We start from the raw sequence: 25,711 nt of genomic DNA, 5'->3' as shown, positions 1-25,711 counted from the left end.
ATACCAACTGAGCAAGGGGGAGGGAAGGAAAAATGAATAGCGGTGAGAGTACAGGTCATAGGGGTAAAAGGAGGAAACCAGAAACAGGCATGGAGCAGGGAATCCCAGACGATGCCCACTGCTCCAAAAAAGAGTCCAAGAATCTTGGCCTGGATGTGTGCATGCACAACGGTCCAGAAAGAGATACCCTGCCCCATCCAGTTTCCTCCTCCTGGACTGATCGGTGGCCATCTTGGTGATTGCCAGGAGAAGGCTGGTGCGGAAGACTGATTCTCTCTACCCACAGAACAAAGCAGAGCCTTCTCAGAAGCAGCACAATCTTTCTAACAGATCCCTTTCTGCCAATGTGCTTCAACTCTGCCCTGGAGATACCACTTCTAATGTCCTTTCAGCCTTTGGACTCTCTGATCAGACTGCCAGCATGAGTGCCAGTTAGGTATGCATGCCACAAAAACTGCCATCCAACCTGCTACCAGCTAGAAGGAGATAAACAATTAACTTAAACTGTCAGACTGTACACTCCTTTGGGCACTACAGATTTGGGCTGGCTTAGAACTAGTAGCCAAAGGGTGAAGGACTTTAACAATTCCCATAGCCTGCTCTTCTGGGGGACTGAAGTCCGGGAGAATAAAGCCATCCACTCTATTTAAAGTTATTAATCCCCATTTAAGTATTTCTTTGAAGGTAATTCAGCATTATCTATAAACTTGGATTACTGATTTGGTTAATATTTTATGATCTCTCTTAGTCATTTATATTTTTAGAAACCTAGGCCATAAAAAGGATAGGTCATTTTTGCTTCGGTCAGCTTTAGGGCAAAGTATCTTTTCTTCTGCATTGTATTTCGTTAATACATGAAATGTATGGCTGGTGAAAGAAATTAGAGAGTGAAGCTTAAATTTAGGCCTACCCGGTTTATAATGCTATTTTGAAATATGACTGTACCAGCAAGTGTGACAGAAAACTATAATAGTCTTATTAGCCAAGTTGAAAAATTTTCCATTCCAAATCTCCTCTCAGCAGCAATTGCCCTAAATATCCTTCTTTTTCACCCATTTCTTTCCTCTGGAGTCATCCTTTTCCCAGATGAAGACAATGACACTTACCTTTCAATTTTTAAGAAGTACTGATTTGTTCCATAATATTTAAAGGCACACTTGCTTTTCTAATATAATTATTCCTAAATTAATATTTCAACTTCCTCAGACAAGTCACAGAGCAAGGAAAGTGAGCATCTTTCTGAAAGACTGGATGATATTCACAGTAATGAGGTAACACAAGGCCTCTGGAATTACATAGGATAATGGTACTATCATGAACTATAACAGTAGTTTTCAACCTTCTTTCATTTGTGGACCCCTACAAAATTTCGAATAGAGGTGCAGACCTCTTTGGAAATCTTAGACATAGTCTGTGGACACCCAGGGGTCCAGGGGTCCATAGATTGAAAGCCACTGTACTACAGGGCTTGCATAGTGATAATGGCAGAATAACAGAAATACAAACAACACTGCAAGGCCATTTGGAAAAAAAGTGAACAAAAAGGTGCCATTAAAATTATGCATATGATGGAGTCATATGATCACCTGAGTTTCCACTATGGACTTCGCTTTGTGAAAGGTTAGTGAAATCCTCCAAAAAAGTTCAGCTGAGAATGGTTTAGATTCAGTTGGCCAAATTCTGATGCTCTTATGGATGCAAAACCTCCAGTGAGTCTGCAAGGTCTTTGGGACAAGGACTCTCTCTTATCACGTGTTGTACAACACCTACTGGAGTGCAGCCCTGGTCTTGATGAGGGCCTCCAGGTGCTTCCCCAGTATTACAATAAAATTAATATTAACAACAACAACGACGACGACTGAGTAAATAAAAGCTCTCAGTATTTGGGCTATACCATGGCTTTATGCAAATAATGCGATTTTAACGGCACAGACTGTGTGGATGATCCAAGGCTCAGCAAATAGTCCTTGCTATACAAATACATGAAATGTGATATGCTATGCAAATAGCTCAATGTAAGAAACCAAGCACCAAAAGTCTTCACTTAACATCAAATAAGATGAGACACACATGGCTAACAGCCAGAAAGTTCAGATTTCAGGGTGACAAACTCCTTTGCTCACCTTGTTAGAAAGAAGGAAGAGGAGTACAAAGGTACAAGATAGTGGTACTATCATGATTAACTTTGAGTGTTTATTTACTGGCTTTTTTCCAGGTTTTTTTCCACCATGCTAGTGCTGCTCAAACCTAGATTATCAGTTTGAATGCTTTAAAAGTTCTTTTATGGCTGATTACAAAATGCAGCTCTAACCTTTTCCAGCAGCTTTACATTGATGTAACACCATTGACACATCCTGATTTAGGGCCTGATCCAAAAGCCCACTGAAGTCAATGGGAGACTTTTCACTGATATCAATGGGCTTTGGACCAAGCTGCTGACATGGTGCAAGTGAGATCAGAATCGTAATTCTAATAATTAAAATAAAGCCTAAATGTTGAAAGAAACAGGAGTAAAAAGGAGATAACTCCTCAGCCCCATCCCACGTCCCCCACAAAAATCACTCTAAAACCATTCTAAGCCAAAGACCTTGTATATAACAAATTTCAACCTTGAGTAAATGTTTATAGTCATATAAAATCCCCACTGGGGTGATTTTATAATAGAACTCCTGATGCATACAGTTGCAATAATATGAATCAGGAACTGGGGGAATGGATGACTCAGGAGATATATGTAGCTAAGTTAGGTACCTGAAATGAGTTGTAGGGCTCAGTTCATTTCAGTTCCTATTGGAGAGAGGCACATCTCAAAACTCACCGTCAATCTAATTTTCAGAAGTGATCCCTTCCGAGTCAGGATTAAAGTACTTTGATTGAGCAGAGCAGGGAAACCTGCCCTGACACCATCTGCACTGCAGTATTGTCAACCCCAAGCATTCTAAAATCATAAGATTTATAATAATAAAATAAATATATATCTATAAAATAATAAATGTTGGGTTCTTTTTATTTGCCTTCTAATTTCTGAGCCTTTAGGAAACACTCGGGTCACATTTTATAGCTTTTCTCTGCAGATGTTAGGGCCAGAAACTTACTTTGAGATTCAAATGCAATTTCTTGATTCCAGAAGCTGGGGCTTTAAGAAAGTGGATAAACAGAGAACTTCCATTTTCAAGAGTGGTTTACAGATAATTTTGCCAGCAGCAAATATTCTGCTCACTACCTGTGCACTGGAGCTCTGGAAGGTCACAGCCAACCACAGAATTGCAACTAATTTTGGGAAGCCACTGTGCTTCATGGCCTTGCCAGTTGTAGGTCTGGTACAGTAACTGGGAGACTGAAATCTATTATTTTTCCCTCTAGCATATTACTGTTCTCAGCTGTTCAAAATGGGCATACTCTGGCTTCTAAAATTAGAAAACATACATTCTGTATATACCTTCTCTTGCACCCCTACATTCCAGGGGTGCTGGCCTGTCTCATCCTCCCATCAATACTCAGTTCACTTTAAAAAAAATTCTAATCACACATCTAAGAATCCTCCAATGTGAAGTCTTCACTTTGGGTCACTTCACTTTACATTTAAGTCCAAACTGACTGAAGTGAAAGAACATTTGGGCCATGATTAGTTAGAAACATAGAAGATTAGAGTTGGAAGGGACCTCAGGAGGTCATCTAATCCAGCCTCCTGCTCAAAGCAGGACCAACCTCAGCTAAATCATCCCAGCCAGGGCTTTGTCAAGCCACACCTTAAAAACCTCTAAGGATGGAGATTCCACCACCTCTCTAGTTATCCCTGTCACATGATTCTATCACATTTCATTGAAGTTCTTAAACCCAGAGGAGTGGCCCAGAGACTGGGGTCAGACATTTCAGTACAGGAATAAAGGAAGTTCAAAGTCACTTTGCTTCCATAATCTGATCTTCCAAAATCTGTCTCTGTTCTAAAATCCTCCTGGCTTAACACAATTGGGAAAAGAGCCTGGTCCTTGGAACGGTACCTTATTGAGATTGTTATGCTTAGCCTTTAGTCCTCAGCCTCTGTGTGCAACGTGAAAAGGAATAAAACCATAGAAGAGGACTGTGACTATGTTCTGTATAAGCACTTTTCTCCTTCACAAAACACTTGTGCACAGTTCTATGGGGCCTAAGGGTTGAGGGGAAGGAACCACATTAACAGATTGCCCCCTACCTCCTTGGAAGCCACAAGACTCCTGAAGCATTAACTCCTTTTGCGTGTTCTGTGATCCTTTTTCACAGAATACAAAATGCAGCCTGCACTCAGCATCCAATGACAGCACAGCTATTGGTCTCGCGGTACTGCCGCAGGTAGGACAGGGACTCGAAGGGGGAGTCACTTATGCATCTGAATGAGATCAAACGCCTGGTCTCTGATACCTTTTTTCAGCCCTGTCCCTTACTCACGCTAGAATCCCATGCAGTTACAACAGTGTCACAGAGCAGAGAAGCAGGTCCATATCTCTGCAGCACCGTAAGCACGTTTTGTATTCACAAGCTAGATTTTATTGTGTCATGTACAGAACACTTATTTAGAAGAAAACTGCCCAGGAAGAATTTAATGAGAAAAAGCTTGTAATATTTGTGCTGTTCTTAAGTAAAAGAAGAGAAGACAATATTGCAAATGGAGATGCTGCTACGCAAGCTAAATGGAATTTCTTATTAAGCCTGATCCAACTCCCATTCATGTCAACAGAAAGACTCCTGTTGACTTTAACAGAAGTAGGATCAGTTTTTTAGAGAAAACACATTAGAAAATTGTAATTGACTGTGTACAGCTAATGTACATCTAGCTGTTACTACAAGTCCCCAAACTTAAATATTGGGGGGAGGGGGTGAAGATAGGACTCTATGCTGATACTAAGTATTAGAAAGTCTACTTTAAGGATCCCTTATTGTAGCCCTTCAGGGGTGAACCATTCTCATTGCTGTTAATAGGTGTAAACACTTGCCACGTGATGGGAAATGCCTCTTGAGATATGGTTGGCTGAACTGTCAAGTCTGATTCCTGGGCAATTAAAATGTCTAAGCTTAGATTTGTTATTTTCAATATAAAGAAATAATTATTTAGGTAATGTAATGATTCCTTCCCATCAAAGGATCTGAGAACTATACATTAGGTTTCATCTTGCTCATGTTTTTCCTATAATCTAGGCCAAAGGTTTATTTTCATGTCATCCAGGCCATTGACATCAGAGTTTGGTTGTTCAAATACAAAGGATCAATACTTTCCCTGACTCATTTGAGCCTCTGTCCTTGAAAACCTGGGATATCTCACTGGAGATGTGTCTAGCATCAAAGTTTTCCCAGATTCCATTTTTCTGTCATAGTTTTGCTGTAGGCTTAAAATGTGCACATCAGTTTCTGGATCTGAAGCCAAAATGAGGAGCCTTTGCACCCCAGCTTCAATTGCTTCATAATGAAACAATTCTCAGGCCTTATCTACCTCAAAGTTTTTCCAGTTATACTGGTGTAGTTATACCACTGAAGCTAAATAGATATAGTTATATTGGTATAACTAACCATGTTGACACTATTTTACTTTGAGTGGCTTTTTTCCATTTTAGCTTAAATCCCTTCCAAAGGAACATCAATGCATAAATGCATCCATATGGGGAGCTATACCAGCATAATTCTAGTACTTTACATTTACACCCTGCCTTATATTGGTATAATTCCCCCATATAGATAAGCTCAAAGAAATGTTAAATAGTGTGTATTAAATAAGCATAAGGTTCTATTGTATATTAATAGATTGCATACATGGGGCCAAATTCTGGATAATGTAGGACAAAGGGACTCAAGCACACAAATAAGTGCATACTTTGAGTCAAAATCTCTGCTCATGTAAATGATCAGAACTCTGTCAATGGAGCTACAGCCATTTACACCAGAGATTTGGCCATTTTCAGCCAAAAAAACCCTTGTGTGTATATGACTTGGTTCATCTGAGCATATATATGCATACAGGCCACAGTACTATGTTCCCTTGCCATCCATCCATAACTCATGCTTACGCAATGGCCCTTCCATAACTTTTTGGAGTGTTCAAATATGGGTGCAGCAACAAAGGTGACCAGAAGAGCTGCAGAGTGGACATTTGTTCATATTTTATTTTGATGGCATGGCCTATGTGTACTCCCAGCCAAAAGTGTGATCTTTGGGCTATGCCTTCACTTCAGTTAAACAGAAAGCCAAAGATTGTTCCAATGTTATTTATACCTGATTTCTATTTGTTCCTTCAGTTTTTAATTTTTCCTGCATTTGTTTTTTAATTCTTCGAGGATTTTGTTAGAGATCTGCAGGTTTTTTAATCCAAGATAGTTTAACATTACCAGATCAACTAGTATAATAGCAAAGCAAACACTTTATTGTCAATCAATTTTAGATGAAAATTGGTAGAGAACACTGAAATCCTGAGGGGCAATTAATCTTCAGAGGGACCTCACCTTAGCCACAGCACAGTGCATTTGCAAGAGAATCCTTTCGTGAGGTAGACAAACAAAATATATTTTAAGTGGCAGAGGGAAATTGCCAGGATGGTTTGTTGTGAGTGCCATCCTAAGCATTTGGAAAGCCGCTAGCACATAGTAGGTGATACCATAAAAAATAATAATGTATGAGATTCCATGGCAAGCATGAAGATCAAACCTGCTATGATGAACTGCAGCTATTATTGGGCCAAAACGTACCAGCCCGTACTCAAGCAATATCATTATTGAAGTCAATGGGTATTTTGGTCAAGGACTGCAAGCCACATAGTGCTTGGATGCCCTCCATGCACAGCACACACATTGACTTTAATTAGAGCATTGTGTACAGAGGCCTCGTGGGATCACGCCCAAGTGAGAACTGCAGCATTTGGTGCATGGATGTTATATTTTCAAAGGGACTTTTTAAAGAAGATAAAATTGGAACTTCCGTGGGGCAACGAACCAAAATGTTCAGAAATCATTTCAGTGAAAGGCAAAGGAGGAGAGGCAAGACACATAGAAAGCTTACTTTGCCCTCCTTAAAAGTCAATGGGAGTTGTGTGTGGCGGTCCTTGTGGCATTGACTGTCTTGTTGATCTGAGTTTGTACTGCCCCTAGCAAGATTGGGTCCTGTTCCATGATTAGGTCTTGTTGGTGCTACAGGAATACTACTACTACTAATATCCAAATGCAAAATTAGGACCACTGTTGTTGTTAGATGTCATGGTGTAATGTCTAAATCACTGGACTGGGAGTTAGGAGACCCCAATTCTATTCCAGAGTTGGCTACTGATGTACTGTGTTATGTTAGCAAAATCATTTCACCTTTCTCTGCCTCCATTTCTCTATCGCTAAAATGGGGATAATAATAATACTCTCCTTTGTAAAGTGCTTTGAGAGATGCTATATGAGAGCTAAGTATTAAGTTTATGAAACAATAAAAACATTAATTAGAAAATATTAAATGAATTACTCTCCCTCAAAAGAATTGTTAAATTATAGTAATGCTACAGGTTAATATATATTTCAGCCCTCATTTTAAAAGGTTTTCTTCCTCTCACATTATATCTCTAAGCTAATAGTATATATCATGAAGAGATTCTCAGCAGCTCCCAGCACAAAACACCTGCATGGTTGTAAAAATAAACTGCAATTCACAGATTATCATATTTCACTGAGTGAGTGACCTTTACAAGGAAAACACCCTGTCATTGGATTTTAATGGGTAGCACATGGGAGGGACAGAGGGACACACGTTCTATTTAAGCCACAAGTTCAAGGAGCAACAAAAAGACCAGGAAGGAGGAGAATGAACAACAATATGCCTTGTGGCATAATGCATTCACTCTTTAAAGCACTCCTACTGCATGGAAGGTAACTAGATGGGTAGCACATTCTTCAGCTGAAAGAGTGGACTCAATATAATTAGCTCCCAGAGTTTGAGAGTTAGAGAAATGCCCATGCTTGTGACTTCTTCCTCCTTTAGCGTACAATACACTAACATCCAGCCTACTCTTCTTAACTTATCTCCTTCTAAGCCACAGGTCAAATCTGACTTGATTTACAGCCCCCTGTTAACTTGATCAGGAATGGGCCACCCTACATTTGCTTGGTATTGCATGGCATTGAATATGGACAGTCAATAATTATTCTAAACATAGCATCCTTGGGGACCTGGGTTTACAGCTAATAATGTCACCTCCTTCTAATCTCAGCTATTTAGAGGAAGTTTTAGCAATGGAGGAATCCTTCAGTGGAAAGACTCCGCTTCTGGGTTCATCAGTGCATTCAGCAGCAGAAGATTTAAAAAAAAAAAAAAAGAAAAGAGAGGGTGTGAGAGCCATAATTAGTGCTGTTAACTTTAGCTACAATCAGTCAATGAGTCAGTCTGTTAAAATGAGCAGTGGCTTGCTAGTTAATTGCAACACCTCCTTTCATAAAAGTTAAACCACAACCTGAATTAGATACAATAAAACATGATGCTTCTGATGGGTTTTTAAGCCTCTCACACAATTTTCATAGATGACCTGGAGCAGTTTAGTTGATTAGTCATAGGATAGGGAGGTAAGATGGCTGGTTCTAGCCCTGCCTTTGCCATTTACATGCCTCATGAAAGTCACTTGGACACCTTCATGATTTCAGCACCTAACAAGGCAGATAGGAACCTTGGTTCAGGTCCTCAGAAGTATTTAGGCTCTTAACTCTCATTAATTTCAGTGGGAGTTAGGTACCTAGGTACCTCTGAAAATCCTGCTAGGGCCCAGATCCTCAAAGGTATTTAGGTGCCTAACTCCCCTTGGAAGTCACTGGGAGTTAGGAACCAATGTGCTTTTAAAAATTCCTCTATCTGCATCTTTCTGCACCTACATATTTTTTAAAATATGGCCCTGAACCTCCATCTCTCCTCTTACTTTCTCTATGGGTAGATGTAAAGATTAACATTTGTGAAGTGTTCTGGATAGGTAGGGTGCTATAGATATAATATTTATCACAATTCTATCGGGGATAATTGGCTGTCAGAGGTAGAGCTGGCCAGAACCTGAGATTTCCAGTTCATGGGAATTTCAAAATTTGGTTTCACTCTGATTTGGAAGTCGAGGCACGCAGGACTTCCAGGCTCCCAGTTCCATGTCACAGAACCTAGAAATTGTTTCACTGGAAAATTCCCAGCCATCTCCAATGAAAGATCCCTTATCATTAAAGTTGGTTTAAAAAAAAGGAAAGTTATTTTAATTTTTCCATGATTCAGAACAGACCCCTTTAGCCTGAAATTTCTAGTAAAGTTTTTATTGAACCCGTTATCAATATGTATCAAAAACCAACTTTTCAGTTCATAAAAATGGTGGGGGAGGGGTTATTTAGTTGCCAATATTTTTTTTAATAAAGATCATTTTTGACAAATAACACAAAGCTTCACTGAAAGATTCTGACTTACAATATCCTATCACTGGACCGGTCTAAGACTTTGAGATGTTGCCAGTAAAGTGTGTCCTATATTGCATTTTCAAGCCATTGCTGGAAAGCCTTTGAAATGTAAAGCAAAGATGGTACAGTATAAAGATTCAGCCAGACCATGATAGCAAAAGCTTAGGTCTGTTTATGAGCATTTTATCCTATTACCACATTTTGTAATACAACAGAATTACCACTTATAAAATATAAGCCATAACATTTATTTAAAGTGCATACTGTAAAATTGACCTCTCCCTTCTTTCCATTTCAGCTCTTCCTCTCATTATGTAGAACAAATTGTTGGACAGGAGCTGGATTTAGGCCATAAATCTCTTCCGAGAGAAGGGTGATGGGACACAATTACATAGCGCCAAACTAGCAGCATGTATTTGTAAGAGCTTGTCTATATACCATTTTTGGATTACTTTAGCTATATCAGGTTATAGTTAAAGCGCTACAACCCCCTAGTGTGGCCACAGTTTATACTAGTATAAAGATGCTTATGTTGGCATAGGCTGTTACAGAAATAAGCATCTTCATACCAGTATAAATGCATCCACATTAGGGGGCTATACTGGTTTAACTATTTTGGTATAAAATTACACCCTGAATTGTAAGGGTTAAAGTGGCACCAAGACTGTGTATAGCCCAAGCCTTAGATTAAAAGCAGTAAAAAAAAGCTGCCAGGCAGATGCAACTCCAACAGCTGGATAATGAGAGTGACACTGCTGGAAAATACAGTGGATTGAATTTTTCCTATGCAGCTCCAGTTTAGATTTTGAGGTCCTGCAAGCACCACCTGATTCAGAAGGGAAACACTGACCAATGGCCAGAAAGTGAGGCACTAGGGAAAGCTTGTTTCTACCAAGTATTTAAAAAATAAAATCTTGAGCTACTGGATTGGAGAGACTACAGGACTTTATATTTTCATTTAAATGTCTCCCTATTATCACAGTGACAACACCAGGCTGTGACTAGATCAGTGTTGCCCTGCCGCCAGTTGAATTTGAGGGTCTTACTGCTAGTTCTATATAATAATGGCTCAAACTCCCAAGCAAGTGAACCCCTGTACATGAGCAGAGCCCCATTTTGTAAGCTTAGGCACTAAGTTTGAAATTTAAATATAGTTACAATAGAGTTTTTGACAGTTGCACCCTTAAGGTAGCTTAGTGGTTTGAGCACATGAGGCTCTGGGTTCAATCCCCAGCACCTCTAGTTTGTCCTGCTCTGAGCAGGGGGTTGGACTCAATGATCTCTTGAGGTCCCTTCCAACTCTAATATTCTATGATTTTCTTGGAGTGTGCTTTTGTTATTTCAGTGACAACAGGAAGGGGAGAAAAGCAGTAAGACAACTACCTAGAAAATGGTCTCTGTCTATACAGAGGTGGTTTGCACCAATGTTGCTACATCAATGTAATGGCACTAATGGAGTTTAAAATGCAGTGTGGATATGCTGCACTGCTGTAATGCTAGGCTTGCACCAGTGTAAGTGACTGGGGTAAAATGCATCTGTACAGTACAGCCTCATTAGGAATTCACACCAGTTGTTAATTACATCATTATTGCTCATTTCCCTAATCAAGACAATCCCACACTAACCTAGGTGCTGACTCTCCACCGCCTTGCTCCTTCCATAGTCATTTCCATTTATACAAAGCAAGCACAAAATGCTACCATTGCTGTGTGCATGAGGAGAATTGGTTGCGTGGCCGATCATACCCACTTTTCACAGATGTAAGTGATCACCCAAGGTAGATAGTAGCAGATAGTAGCAGAGAACTGGGTCCAAGTATTCTACCTCCCTGGTCACAGTGTAAATTGGGGAACTGACATGATTGCTGCAGAGCTCTGGTTGGGAGGAGGTAGGGTTTGGCTTCCTTCAGTGATCAATAGACTTTTGAGAGGGGAGCATTCCTCAAGTGTCAGCCACTGCTTCATTGCATCATCGCATCTGCTTTTTAGGTTGTGGTTAAAACACAGAGACTGAATCACAGTGATACTACTTTTTTTATTTTTGACTTAAAAAAAAAAAAAAAAAGTGTGAAAAACAGTTATTTTCAGGAGTGTGTCATTTTGCACAATCCTTTAAATAACCAGAGCCAGAGCTAGAATGCATGAACTGATTCCTCAAAGCCCAAATCTCTGTCTTATCCAAACAATAAACCCAAACCTTTAAGGCTCATATAGGTTTGAACAAATTACCTTTTCTTTCCTGGCAAACCAACAGGCCCCCCGTCTTATCTTCTCCCATCCTCATACACAAAGACCACTAAACACTAACAATAGATTAACTAGGTCAAACTCATAGCAGATACATTGGGCTCCCACCTAGCATGCCTTCCTTCTCTCAGATTTATAGGCACAGAAAGCTGGCAGTGATAAAGCTGTTTCATAAGACTGCTATAGAAAAGCAGGTAAAATTAGATCTCCGCTGGGCTGCTTTCTTGTTTTGATCTAGGCCATTCTCCAGAATACTTGCAAAAGCAACAATAGAAAGCAGCTTCTCACTATGCAGTGTTGTCTTTCACCCTATGTGTGGTGAGTATTGATGGTGAAAAGCCCCCATGTTGCTATTTTTCCTACACTGGAATTTTAACCAAGCTCTCCTCCCCATGCTGTAACTGCAGCATACACAACGAGAAAGCTTTTTTGCAAGTGCATCATTCCATTTGCCTACCTAATGCACAATCACGCCCCACCTCAATGTGTCTTTATGCATTCTCTTCCACCCCCACCCACAAGTGTCAAATGAAGTGAATGGCTTGATGCTCTGTTTAGTGATGGGGTCAACCCAAAGTTTCACTTCCTGATGATCACTATTATGGACTTATGATGAAGACACAGTAGCAGCTCTGTAGCCACGTTCTGCAAAATGTTTAGCAGAAATGTGTTGATCTCACCACATGCGAAACAAAACTTTTTAAAGAAAAAATCATCAGAACAAAGAGCTCTGATCCAGTCCAGCTTTTATCATTTTGGACCTTTTTGGAATGGAACATTTCAATTTTCTGTTTCTGAATGACTTTTTGTTTCAGTTTTTTATTAGAATATAAAAATATTTTCAAAACTGAAATCAGAACAAAACATTCCAATTTTATCAAAATTAAATGTTTAAATTTCAATTTCATGGGAATTCAGACTTTTTTTTTTTAATTTTATTAATTTTGGTCTGTTTTCAACAGAAAAATTGTGAAATTTCCCATGAAATAGAAAATCCAGTTTGCATACAGCTCATTATTCCCATTTTACAGATGGGGAAGGGTCAGTCAACGGTTCCTAACCTATAGCTCCTGGCTCCCATGCAAATGTTTTAAACACTAAAGAAGTCATTTAGAAAAGATATTTTAGCAGAAATGTGACTTTTGATTTTTGACAAAAGGGCATTTTCCAACAACAAAATTTTTCTGATGAAGCAGTTTTACCATCTCCAATAATCAGAGGCACTAATATAGCCCTTTAATGTTTTAAGATCACTTTGAACATGCTAAATACTTTATATATGCTGTAGCAGGGCCAGCCAACTCTCATGCAACTTCTCATGACCTAGGGTCACACACAGCCAGCCTGCTTCAGTTTCCCTCTTGACCTGTTCAGTAAACTCAGAAAACATTTTTGTCAGGCCCTTCCTTCTTGGATTGGGCCTTATTAATGAACAAACATTCAAAATAAAATCTTCAAGCCTATCCAAACAGTACACACAAAAACAAGGTTTAGCATTCTCCTTCCAAACTCTACCTGACTAGACTTTCAGGGCTGGCTAGAACCAGTTCACTCCCAGCAGTTGCTAAATGTTGCATAGCCATTTTAATCTTCTTCTTCTTCTTCTTCCCTTCCTTGTGGCCTACTGCTGCTCTTCAAAGGGCAATCCCTAATCCCTCCCAGGTGTGGCTCATTCTGTACTCAGGGATGACTAGCCCCAGCCATTCACAGGCAAGCCATCCAGTTACAAGTGCCAAGGATGAGCTTGTTTTGCAGATAGGAGAATGGACTCAGATGTTCAATCACTTGCTAGGTAGTGCCAGGACCATAGTGAGTTAGTAATAGAGCCAGACTGGGAACCCAGATCCCTTGTGTGTTCACCATACAACATGCTGTGCCACTAGGACATAGTAAGTACAGTATTCTATGTATATCTCAGAGGGATGCCATGAGGCTTAGTCCAGTTAGTTTGTGTGTGTGTGTGTGTGTATATATATATATATGAGAGTATTTTGAGATCTTCCTCCTGAAGGAGGATAGGGAATAGGGTTTTGGAGGTTTTTTTGTCTCTTGTTTTCAGTTTCTCTGCCCCTGCTCCCCCTCCCTTCTCTCATTGCTAATTGTTATTGGTTGGCTTAGTCACATGGTGGACTCCCCCCCCCCCCCCCAAAAAAAACCAAACTTTTCCATTTTGAAATATTCATTTTTGAAAAATCCAGTTTTTGACCCCTGAAATATATATCATGCAGCTTTTAAACAAGCTCCCTGCCCTGACCTTTTCACAAGGGAAGAAGATGGTGCACGATAACTGAGTAGTGGCAGCTTTTGTTTTTGTGGGCAGCTCTAACCAAATCCCACCCTGCATATGCCCAGAGAAGTGAAGAGGACTAACCTCTCCCATTTTGTGGGTTCTAGCCAGGAACTGTTTTGCAAGAGCGTGGAACAGGTGCTCTTTTCTTACACATAAACTACTACTTTGCTTTCTGCAAGTCAAGATTTATTTATTTTTTTTAATTCTGCATGAACTTAATGTTCATGAACGTGAGACACTAATGACACTGGCTCAAGGCAGGTGTGCTCACAGGTGCTATTCCCCACACAGCTCCATCAACACACCTCAGTCATGATTTGCAGTACCCTGGCTGTGATTTAAATTCTAGGCCTTTCAAGTTTCTTGTGCAGACAGTACTTCCACTTGTAGGACTAGATTGTGCCTCCGCAGACAGCCCTGAGCAAGGGCTACATGACAATTCAAAGACATCTGTGTCACAATTCCCTTCCTGACTCCCTCTGCCTGGGTTAGACTGAAGAGGAATACCACCATCTTTCCACATTGTAAGGGGCAAAATCTGAGCAGTGGTTGACATGGGGGGACATTACTCCGTTTTACTTTCCTGCAGGGGGCCCTGCCACTGAGGAGGTGGGGGCAAAAGGGACAATTGCCCAGGGGCATGGTGATTTTAAAAGGGCTTGTGCCATGGGCAGCGGGTGACGCTTACTGCCAGGGAGACTAGGCTTCCTGCCCCACCTCTTCCGCCTGTGGCCTGCCCACAGTCCATCCCTGCTCTGCCATGTCCCTCCCCCCCACTCACCCCCCTTACTTTCTCCCCCCTTCCCCGCTGCCACATCTCCTCCCCACTCATCCCCCCTGCCATCGCTCATCGGGGGTGTCCCTCCTCTCCTCTCCTGCTTGCCCTCCCACATTTCTTCTCCCCTCCTCCGCTCAGTCCCCCTGCTGATGCTTGCCACCTGGGGGAAAGGGGGTGTGGAAAAGAGGAGGGGGACCAAGTGGGGGAGGGAGGGATGTGGCGGTGAGTGGGGGAGAGGGAAGGGGAAGGGCCTGGGCCTGGGCCTGGGGACTGAGTGGGGGTGGGGCCACAGGTGGAAGAGGTGGGACCAGGAGCTAGCCTCCCCGAGGGGAAGCTTCACCCGACACCCATAGTTGTAAACCTCAGCCCTCCCTTTCTAGAGGGGCCATTGACTGTTCTGCCCTGTGGCCCAGAATTGCTGTTGGCAGGCCTGCCTGCAGGGGCAATTAGAGCTGTACTAATCTAACCCCTGATGAACTGTTAACTCAGTGATCTGAGTCTCTTCTCCAGTCCAACTTGAGTCCTGTGCTGTAGCTTCATTTATTATTTCACAGACTGGTTCTCTGCATATTGTGCGTTTAGAGAACCAGGCCCAGCTGCATGATGGCATTTAGGCTCCTGATTTCATAGAATCATAAAATATTAGGTTTGGAAGGGACCTCAGGAGGTCACCTAGTCCAACCCCCTGTTCGAAGCAGGACCAACCTCAACTCAATGGAAATTAAAAGCATAAATATCATTGTGGATCTTATTACTCATGAAAGGTCCTTGATAAACAGCTCTGGGATTGCTGTCCTCTATGCACCACAGCACAGATAACCTGCCCCATGGGAAGCTTTTGCTGCTGCTACCTCATAACTGCTGCCTACATGCATTCTTCCTCTGAAGCAGTTGGTGCAGGCCATTATCACAGACAGGATGCAAGATTAGGAAGTGAGGTTTCTAAAATCTCCTCGTCTGTTGCTTTGATTTATGTATATATTTCTGTCGCTCTTTTATTCTCTTTCCATGCCCTCCTCCAGAGTTGTCAAGTCTCAGATCACAGTTCCATGGCAACCACTCCCTTCTCTAGTTATTCCCCTGCCTCTTTAGCTTACCTCAGCTCAGACACCTGTCCCTCCACCTTTTCTCAAATCCTACCCCCTCTTTCCAGTCAATCCCAGCCTGGGGTCAGGTCAATTTATATTTATGCTCTTTTTAATATAATTTTACTCAGTGAACCATATATATATATATATATATATATACTATTTGCATTGTCCAAATATGGTTTAGGGTGTAGCCACAAATTACAGAAGGGTGTCTCGCCATACAGACCTTTGTTCCACATGAACCACTTGATTTTATGTTTTCATTCCTGCTGTGGAGGCAGTGATGGGAATGTCTAATCTTCAGTTATGGTACTGCTTTCAACAGGACAGGCTGTTGTATACCTCCAGTGATATAAATAGCACAAGAGGTGGGAAGAGAAGAGGCAAGAGATTATTCTTGTAGCTTGCAGTCTTCTGTTCTAAAATTGAGAAGAAACTGAGAAAACTCTAAATGTAAGAGGCCTTTGCTTGCTTACTGTGCCTTAAGTCAGCTGCATACTCAGGATTCAGTGACACTGACAACACTAAAAGACACCAGTAAACACCCTCATTCGTTTGATAGTCTGGTAAAATTCCATATGGGAGGGTCTGAACACTTCACACTTGGAGAAGTTTGGATCCAGATGCACACACTAAGGCACCAGCCCATGGGACTGCATGTGTGATCCCACACTCCCTCGTGTATACACAAAATTCATCTGGGTAATATGGGTCAGATTTTCAGAAAGACTGAGGCCTGGCCTCCCTTTGATTTGCATCCATAAATGGCTAGTTAGAGACACTAGACACTCAGATTTGCACCCACAGATAAACTTCAGACTCTTTTGAAAATATGGCTCTATATAATCTAGTTATTTTAGGTCTGATTCATAGATGTACTTACTCCTTTGCAATCTTTCATATCCCCAACTGAAGTATATGATTGACATGAATTGTGTAGAGATAGAAACTGCTGCAAAATCTCAGATTCTAAATCTGGAGATGGGGGAAAAAAGCAAGAGAATCTTATGATTCCTTAAAATCATGGGCCCTAACATTGATTTACTTTGGTGTAACTCCATTCTCTACAACAGAGTTACTCTTGGTTTACACCGGTGAGAGATCAAAATCAGGCACTTCTCTAACACCTTTGTAGTTATATTGCTGCACTTTTGTTTCTAACTGATTTGGAGCACTTGAAATACTACTGAAATGTTATGAAAGAAACACAGTGGGCCAAATTCATTCCTGATTATACATCCATTGCAATCAAAAAGTTGTTACACCTGGAATGTATTGGTCCACCATGTCTGTCTTAACCATGTTCTAAAGAACACATGTCCACTGAAAACAAATAGATGTTGTGACTGTAAATAGATTTCACCAAGGAAACTTTCAAGCAATGGATGGACAAATTCTTTTAGTGGTTTACATAGCTGTCTTGGGTGACCCACAGAGGCTGTGTGCTATGAATAAATACTATGCTGGTGCAAGTGAACGCTGTACATGCAGATGGTGTGTTTATTAGTGTTGTTATTGCAACTACCAGCTGCTAGGTGTTCAGGATTACATGGGCATTGCCTCACAGGTCAGGAGCATCCTGACTGATAAATAATGATGAAAATGGGAGTCCCTATTGCAACCCCCAAGACTTGGCTTATCCATGGGGTAGTTCAAGTTTTATCATCTTGGGTGGGAAGGAGCGAGGCATGATGGCTGAGCCAAGAGAGCATGACTGTTTTCTTGGTTCTTTATCGTAAGGGGCATCAAGCATTGATTCATTGCCAATAACAAAATAGATGATGATATCCTAGTTATCTGCTTCCTTATCCATGTGCTTTATGAAAATTTAGCTTGATATTCACCATAGTACAAATTTATTCACCAGCTGTTTGGCGTTTGGGTACAGTGCTCCACATTGCTTTCTATACATCATGCTCTTGGAATGTTATTAGTCTCCACCTGTTTTAAAAAAAAAATAGGCAGGCAAACCTGATGAGGTTGTGTCAGCCCAACACACTGCTCCATGAGGGTTCCAAGTTTGGAAGCTCACCTGAGTCCTTCCTCTTTCCCTCTTTTTCAACACATCAGAAGGCAATTACTTTATTTTTAATTTTTAATGTTAATGTTTTCTTGGGGTTAAGATAACAATAATGACCAATAGGGAGGGTGTTTCTTGGCTAACTGATTAGGACTCTAAAACCCATCTGTGATAGTTATAAGACACCTAATACTTTGATGTTCAGGTACTGAACAAAATTATGAGGAAGCCTAGAGATGGTCTAGATGGTCCTTAAAGATTTGATCTTGTCCAAGTGGTCATTCACCATGCCATCCTCTTTCATGCAGTGCAAGTATGAATGGAAGCTGATAGATGCATGACAGCCTCAGTGGTGCAAATAATCCCCCCTCCACCATCCAATAGATTACTCCATAGTTGAACTATCTGGTCTACATGCTGCCCTCAACTCAGCACACCTCAGAAGTGATCAGCACCTTGCTGGGTTGAGCTCCTACTGACAATAAACACCCTACTTCTAGGCTATTTATTGTATAAATAATCTATCAAAATACTACTGATTCTTCCATAGCTTCGCTCCTGTGTACCCTTTGTGTGAATAAACAGGGGACTTCAGCATCCAGGGACATTAATCCAGCATCTTCACCTGCACTAAAAATCTACTTAAAATATTAGGGCTAGGTAGCTCAAGTTCAATTTTCCACCTAGTATTTTCAGGATAAAGGAAATTGTCCCTGTGCACAAAATGTTAAGTAACTAATAAAACACCTGTTCCTACACCAGCAATTCTTTTGAGAGTCATACAAAGGAATTACTTAAATAACCAATAGTGATATAATCTCAGCACAGTGGCCGCCTGGCAGAAAGTCAAGAAGTGCTTAAGAAAATAGCATATATTTTTCCTGATGTTGTGACCCACAGCTAACGCCAGCTGCTCCAGAGAAATCCCCAGAGGGCTCCGGGGTTACATTTGTGTCCTGCACCCAAGCAATACTGAATATCATGTTTCTTAGGCCAGCAGGGAAAAAGTAGCCTGTGCCAAGTCTCTCCGCTGCCAGATTATGCAGCAGAGCGAGAGTATCTAATCTAAATGGTGGTTGCAATGTCTATGTACTGCTGGGAGAATGCTGTAGGTGGATGCATTTGGGATGGAGACAATTGGCTAATGGCTGGCACAGAAGCCACAGTAGTGCAAATAATCCTTCCACCACCATCCAACAGATCACTTTGTGGTTGCGCTGTCTGGTCTACTTGATGCTCATCTCTGCTGCAGGGGTCACTTATTTGTACACATACCATGAAGCTCAGTTGTCTCAGGTCGGGTCAGCTCCTCAACTGGCTCGGGTCAGTTCCTCAACTCCGCTGGCCACAGGCAACACAAACGCTCCTGTGTAGGTCTCACAAGTCCTGCTATCACTCTATAAGTTAGTGATAGGCACACTCCAACCCCCGAGCCTGCCATGCATCTCCCTAGAGTGTCCAGCCCTGATACACTACACACACACAGTACTCACCGATCTGTTGCTTCCAAGGAAACAGTACACCCCAACATAAGTTACACATCAGATCACCGCTCCACTTAACTCACAGCACTTATTATTCATTTCACTATTAACAAATGTAAGGGTTTTTTTTAACAGAGCACAGAGAGTCAAGTAATAGCAAGTAGTAGTACCGGAAACAAATGGTTGCATATAAAATAAAATCATAACATGCATTATAGAACCTAGACTTAACTAATGAGAATTTCTCATGTCTAGTAGAGGATTGCTCACCCAAAATCCTTGCAGTGCCTTACAGTCAAGTTGGCTGTGATCCTTCTTTCATGAGACATACATACTGTCAGTTTGCCTCCTCAGTGAAGGATTTCAGTGTCTCTCTTTGGACTTCAAGATATAACGGACCAATTATTTGGCTTTATTTATTCTTCTTATAGATTTTTTTCTCTTACAGATTTTGCAATCTGTCAGTTTGCACCTGGCTCAGTATGCAAAGAGGCATACAATGCACAAATGGCCCCTCAGGGAGATAGGTATCGGTCACCTCCTGCTTGAAGAGAACATCTCCAAGATATGTCATCTCCTGGTGACCTGCCTTAACTCTAAGACTGTAAGAGCATAACTTTCAGTATAGAGATATAACTCCTTAAATATTACGCATACGAACATTTCACAACAATTATGTTGACCAGTGGGCAACTGGCTCTCAGTAGAGACCTCACATGCCTCCTTTGATGAACTATTATAGAATCATAGAATATTAGAGTTGGAAGGGATCTCGGGAGGTCATCTAGTCCAACCCCCTGCTCAAAGCAGGACTAACCTCAGCTATATCATCCCAGCCAGGACTTTGTCAAGCCTCAGCTTAAAGATGGAGATTCCACCACCTCCCTAGGTAACCCATTCCAGTGCTTCACCATCCTCCTAGTGAAAAACTTTTTCCTAATGTCCAACCTAGATCTCCCCAACTGCAACTTGAGACCATTGCTCCTTGTTCTGTCATCTTCCACCACCGAGAACAGCCTAGCCCCATCCTCCCTGGAACCCCCTTTCAGGTAGTTAAAGGCTGCTATCAAATCCCCCCTCATGCTTCTCTTTTGTAGACTAAACAAGCCCAGTTCCCTCAGCCTCTCCTCATAAATCTTGTGATCCAGCCCCCTAATAATTTTTGTTGCCCTTCGCTGGACTCTCTCCAACTTGTCCACATCCTTTTTGTAGTGGGGGGCCCAAAACTGGACACAATACTCTAAATGCGGCCTCACCAATGGCGAATAGAGGGGAATAATCACTTCCCGCGTCCTGCAGGCAATGCCCCTCCTAATGCAGCCCAATATGCTATTAGCCTTCTTGACAACCAGGGCACACTGCTGACTCATATCCAGCTTTTTATCCACTGTTACCCCCAGGTCCTTTTCTGTGGAACTGCTGCCTAGCTTATCGGTCCCCAGTCTATAGCTGTGCATGGGATTCTTCCTTCCTAGTGGAGGACTCTGCACTTGTCCTTGTTAAACCTCATCAGATTTCTTTTGACCCAATCCTCCAGTTTGTTTAGGTCCTTCTGTATCCTATCCCTACCTTCCAGGGTATCTACCACTCCCCCCAGCTTAGTGTATCCGACCCAGAAGATCCTTGGAACACCCTCTCTGCCCTCTGCCAATTGGCTTGAAGGGGTCCCTGGGTCACAAACCTCTTGTCCAATTCACTTTAAATTTATAAATTTAAAATATTCTACCTTGACCCTAAGAGTAACCTAGCAGTTTTGAGGCAGATGAGATTGAGGTATTTTTTGGCTTTGAGAGAGAAGCCAAAGTCAGGCTTCTAGTGGAAACACAGTTGCAAACTTAACTACGGAGTGATGGATGTCAGCCCATGATAAAAACAAACACAAAGTCCTTTTACGGTTTCCTTTTACAAAACATTACAATGTGAATTCTTTGCTCCCCTTTACAATATTTTAGTCAATAATCATTTTAGCACCTCTTTGAATTTTCCTTCAACATCAGGTTTTTTTAAAAAGGCATTCCTTTTAGTGCAAATAGAAGCTAGTCAATTTATAAAGGTGCTTGTAACATTTCAAAGCTGTGTTGTTGTTTCTTTAGCATCAAACTTTTAGTACACTGTAAAATGTTAAGACATGGAGTTATCTATTATAAACATTTCATCATTCTAAACAATTTAAGGGCTAGCTAAAGGATAGAAAAAATAAATTGGAATTTTATTGATAGTTCCAGGGGAAAAGAGTCTTAAATCTTAGAGGAAAGAAAAATATTTATTTTATGGTGGTGTAAAAAAATTAGTTTTCTAAACAGAGACTGTTTAAAATAGACCTGCAAGTTTGTTTAAACATGTTTCTCCCCAGTGTCATGGTGCCAATGTAAACAGGATGCACTTTCAATCCATCATATTTGTTTGTGATGGCACATGTACAAGGAATTAGCACTCATTCGCATTCATAAATCTAATCAGCTCCCCCAAATAGATTTTATTACTCTTACGAGCCTTTCTCTTGTTTCAGATTTTCTCATCAAGTATTAGGAAATGAAGAGAAGGACAACTGAATGACGCGGGGGTCAGGCCCTACTTAACTTGCAATACTGTGGAAATTGCAGGTTCTGCAATACTAAGCTTTTTTGACAGTGGGAGCCCCAGGCATGGCCAACAATGGAAGCCCCCACTCTCAGCCCCATGGCAGCTGACAGCAGAAAATCACAGAAAAGTAATAATGGACTTTTATTACCTCAAATAATAATTCCGAGTGATAAGTCCATCATTACTTTTCTGCCGTTTTCCATGGTTTGTCTGCAACTCAGCCACCATTTTTTGGCAATCATCCCACAATTCAAGTAGAGCCGCCTTAATGGGATACGAATGGACCCAACCCAAAACCCCAGGTCTGAACTTTGGGTTCAGTTCCAGAATCAAACTTTACAGACTGGGTCTCTTTCTGCTCCTAGGCTACTGGTTTAAATCCATTCTAGGTTGGTAATGACTAAATATTACCACCATCTGATGGCTGTTTGGTGGCCTGTGTGGAATGAATTGGTAGACCCAATCCATTTCCTAGATGCCTACATCACAAACTACCATCAGTTAGTAGTGATGGATGAATAAGATATTTGTCTTGGATGCTGTTCATAGGTGAAGTAACTTAACATTAAATTGCTACTAAAGGTTTGTGTGTTTTCTTGGAATAAATATTTAGCCTGTAAAACCCTCAGGGCAAAAAATCATTCCTGCTCTATGTTCTATGCAACATTTAGCACATTGATGGCACCCAAAAATAAATATAATAATTTACACAGATAAACTCCAGCTAGCCTTTTCTGCTGAACAGCCTTAAACATAATCCTGCTAGAAAATAAATATGCATAGTTTACTGGCAGCCTTTGGGGTTACATGATTACTATTTAAAACACAGCTCACATGACACTGTCCTCTTCTTTTAAATGATTTTAACTTATGTTTGATTTTAAGTATAACCATTTCCCCTATCTAATCTCTCTATCTCAGTTATTGATACTGCCACCCATCACGATAATACTGAGTACCTTCCACATCAAAGCAATAGCAAAGTCCCTAGAGAACTTCATGGCATGACAATAATAATAAGCTTACACTTGTATTTATCCAGCAAAGCACTTAAGCATGTGCTTAATTTTATGGATAGCCATGGCCCCCCTGAAGTCCACAGGACTGCACATGTGCTTGGAGTTAAACATGGGCTGAAGTGTTTTACTAAAAGGGGATGGATTTATGCACACACACTAAATGGACTGAGGCTTCAGTTTGTACATGAGTTACATCAGCAACAAAATTCTTCTCATGCCCCAATGATTTCATGTATAGAAAAAGAGATACCAGATACAACCTCCTCAAACTTCATTGCTCAGTATCCCATAAGGATGTGTGGCTGGTGGGAATTTAAAAACTCAAATGACTATATTTGTCTCCTGTGACATCATCTAAACAATCTTAAATGCGTATAGGCAGGAATTGGACAGGCATATACTGCTCAGTTGTCCATTCTTTACACATTGACACAAAACAAAACCCTCCAAAAAAGCTCTTTCTGTGTTTAAGCAGCAGTCATTTGTCAAAGTTAAATATCCCAACTGCTCAAAAATATTTCCGAAATAACATGACTTTGCGGCAAGGACTAAACTAAATGCTTAGGAAATGACATTCAAAATGAAAGACAGTAGTTTCAGCTCAGCAAGTATAAACAAGTTCTGAAATGAGCAATCTTTTATTTGATTTGCTCCTTTCTGGTGTAAGGAATGACCACATTGATTTATTTGCCATTAGTACGGCACAGCATCTTTAGCTCCCAAAATGCAGAGTGTGCATGGTTATTAAAAAAGAACCATTTTAAACATTTCTTTAAACATTTTAAAGCCAATCCTGTAGGGGAGGATGAAGTGTGTGACGTGCATTAAACATACTGTGTGGGCTTGCACACACACACTAATAGAATTGATTTCTAAAGCAGCTAAAACATTCTAGAGGCTACATCACAGTCTTATTCTGACAATTCCCCACAAAGCAGTTGGTTTCCTGTTGAGTTGAGGGGTTCTAGCATGGGAGTTGATAGGCAAAAGAGGGGAAAAAAGGGAAGAATTCCTACTGGAGGGGATCTTATTTGAAAGGTCTGGTGTGGCTTAGTAATGGCTGGGGTCAGCATTTGCTCAGATATTCATGGATAGAACATAAAACAGGTGTGAACATAGTCAAAGCCCATTCAGTTACAAATCCAAATGAATAGTCAGACACTTTCTTTGGGATTCACCCAGCTCTAAAACTAAACAGACGAATACATTTAAAAAAAAATAAAAAGGGACATAACCAGGAGGGAAATGAATATAGTGTTTGCCCCTATGGACAGAGGTGAAGTCCAGTCTGTAGCTGGTAGCTGACAGTTTCCTTTCAGTTGTCATTCATGTACATCAGTGCACATTTTAGCTCTTGGTGTAATGCAGCGATGAGGCCTGGATATGGGGGAGTCTTGCGCAGGTGATCCTACAGAGCTTTCACTGGTGGAATGATTTGGACCCTTCATCTCTTTTCTAAATGGCTATTATTTGTTTCTGAAAAAAGTAGTGTGCGCTATCAGGCTTGGCCTGCACTGCCCCCAGCAATAAAACTTCTGCCTCAAGAAGCTGGCATTTCTTAAAGTTCGGACATCTTTATTTTTTTTTTACTATTCAGCTGTGTCAACAATTTATGCCAGGGCTGGAGAGAATTCATGCTGTTCTGTCCTGGTTCAAGCTTTTGCTGCAAGATTGAGGCAGGCTAGCCAGGATTGTTCAAATGCTCCGAGTGGCAAGGCAGGTCAACAAGTTCATTTGGACTTAGTCGAAAGCTTTTTGCTGAATCTGCAGGTGCTAGTAACATAAGTGGAGGAGGAGGAGGAGGCAGCATACAGGAACATTGCACATAGGCATGTATTTATGGGATTAGGGGACATTAAAAACTCCTGTGTCTTTTTATCCCTTTCCCGACTCTGCTTTCTTGTTTTCTCCCCATTCCTCTCTGTCTAGCTGTCTAGTTTTTATTTAAAGCGGATAACTATTCATTACCATCCCCCAAACCATCCCAGATTTACCCAGTCTCAGGTATAGTTACAAAGCAGTAAAGTAGCCAGGCTTTCCCTGAATGGATTGTGCACCTTTCCTGTGCCCAAGTTCAGAGTGAACGGGGGCAAAATCAAATCAGATGAAATGTCACAGTTTGTGTGGAGGTTTGCTTTGAGCTTTTGGGGTCCTTCTAATCTTGAAAGTCCAATGGAAACTTGGAGCAGAGATGTAAACAAAACAGTGTTGCCAACTCTCACAATCTGAGTCCCCTGATATTTGGTGGTTTTTCTTATAGCCTCAGCTCTTGTGAGAATCTCAGCCTTCATTTAAAAAAAAAAAAAGTTTCTAGTCCTCCTGTTTGCAAAGAAAAGCTTGAAAACAGGAACCGAGTGTACCTCAAAGGCTAAACAGCTAGAATATAAATAAAAAGAATGCAATCTTTAATCTCATGCTTTTTAATCATGACTTTTGGAGCCAGACTCATGATTCCAAATGCTTGGGGTTGGCAACATGATGAAACTAAAGAAAAGTTTGGTACTTACCTGTGAGAAATGAAATTTCTCCATTCCGCTTCCATGCCTTCCCTGTACCAGACATCAACTGGGATGTTTATGGATTCCTTCCAGCCAGTGGAGAGCCCTCTTCCCCCCCACCTCTTGTTTCTGACACTAACTGCCTGGCTGGTAGAGCTGGTACCATTTTGCATTCACACTGCTGTCTCCCAGCCAACCCTACAGTGCTATCTTCTGAGCAGTGTGACACATACAGTATGTACCCAGCCAGGAGAGGGAAAAGCACCTCATGCTTGTAATACTATT

At 41.1% G+C, this 25,711-nt stretch overlaps 2 long non-coding RNA genes across 3 annotated transcripts in view; one reads left to right on the top strand and one right to left on the bottom strand.

Moving 5' to 3' along the window:
* Positions 1–13,287, bottom strand: part of LOC137162570 (uncharacterized) — a 30,872-nt gene extending 17,585 nt beyond the window's left edge. Inside the window, exon 1 of one of the 2 annotated variants that reach the window (XR_010922406.1) lies at positions 13,179–13,287. This is a non-coding gene — a long non-coding RNA (uncharacterized lncRNA). The remainder of the gene's footprint in view (positions 1–13,178) is intronic. The other variant, XR_010922407.1, reaches the window with a different exon arrangement.
* Positions 13,288–13,459: 172 nt separating this feature from the next.
* Positions 13,460–25,711, top strand: part of LOC137162571 (uncharacterized) — a 47,857-nt gene continuing 35,605 nt past the window's right edge. Inside the window, exon 1 of the long non-coding RNA XR_010922408.1 lies at positions 13,460–13,552. This is a non-coding gene — a long non-coding RNA (uncharacterized lncRNA). The remainder of the gene's footprint in view (positions 13,553–25,711) is intronic.

The sequence above is a fragment of the Emydura macquarii genome, unplaced genomic scaffold, assembly GCF_026122565.2.
Source record: "Emydura macquarii macquarii isolate MOO-44397 ecotype Brisbane River unplaced genomic scaffold, CSIRO-AGI_Emac_v2 contig_2432, whole genome shotgun sequence".
NCBI classification, from domain to species: domain Eukaryota; kingdom Metazoa; phylum Chordata; order Testudines; family Chelidae; genus Emydura; species Emydura macquarii.
This window is presented reverse-complemented; position numbering and strand designations above follow the sequence as displayed.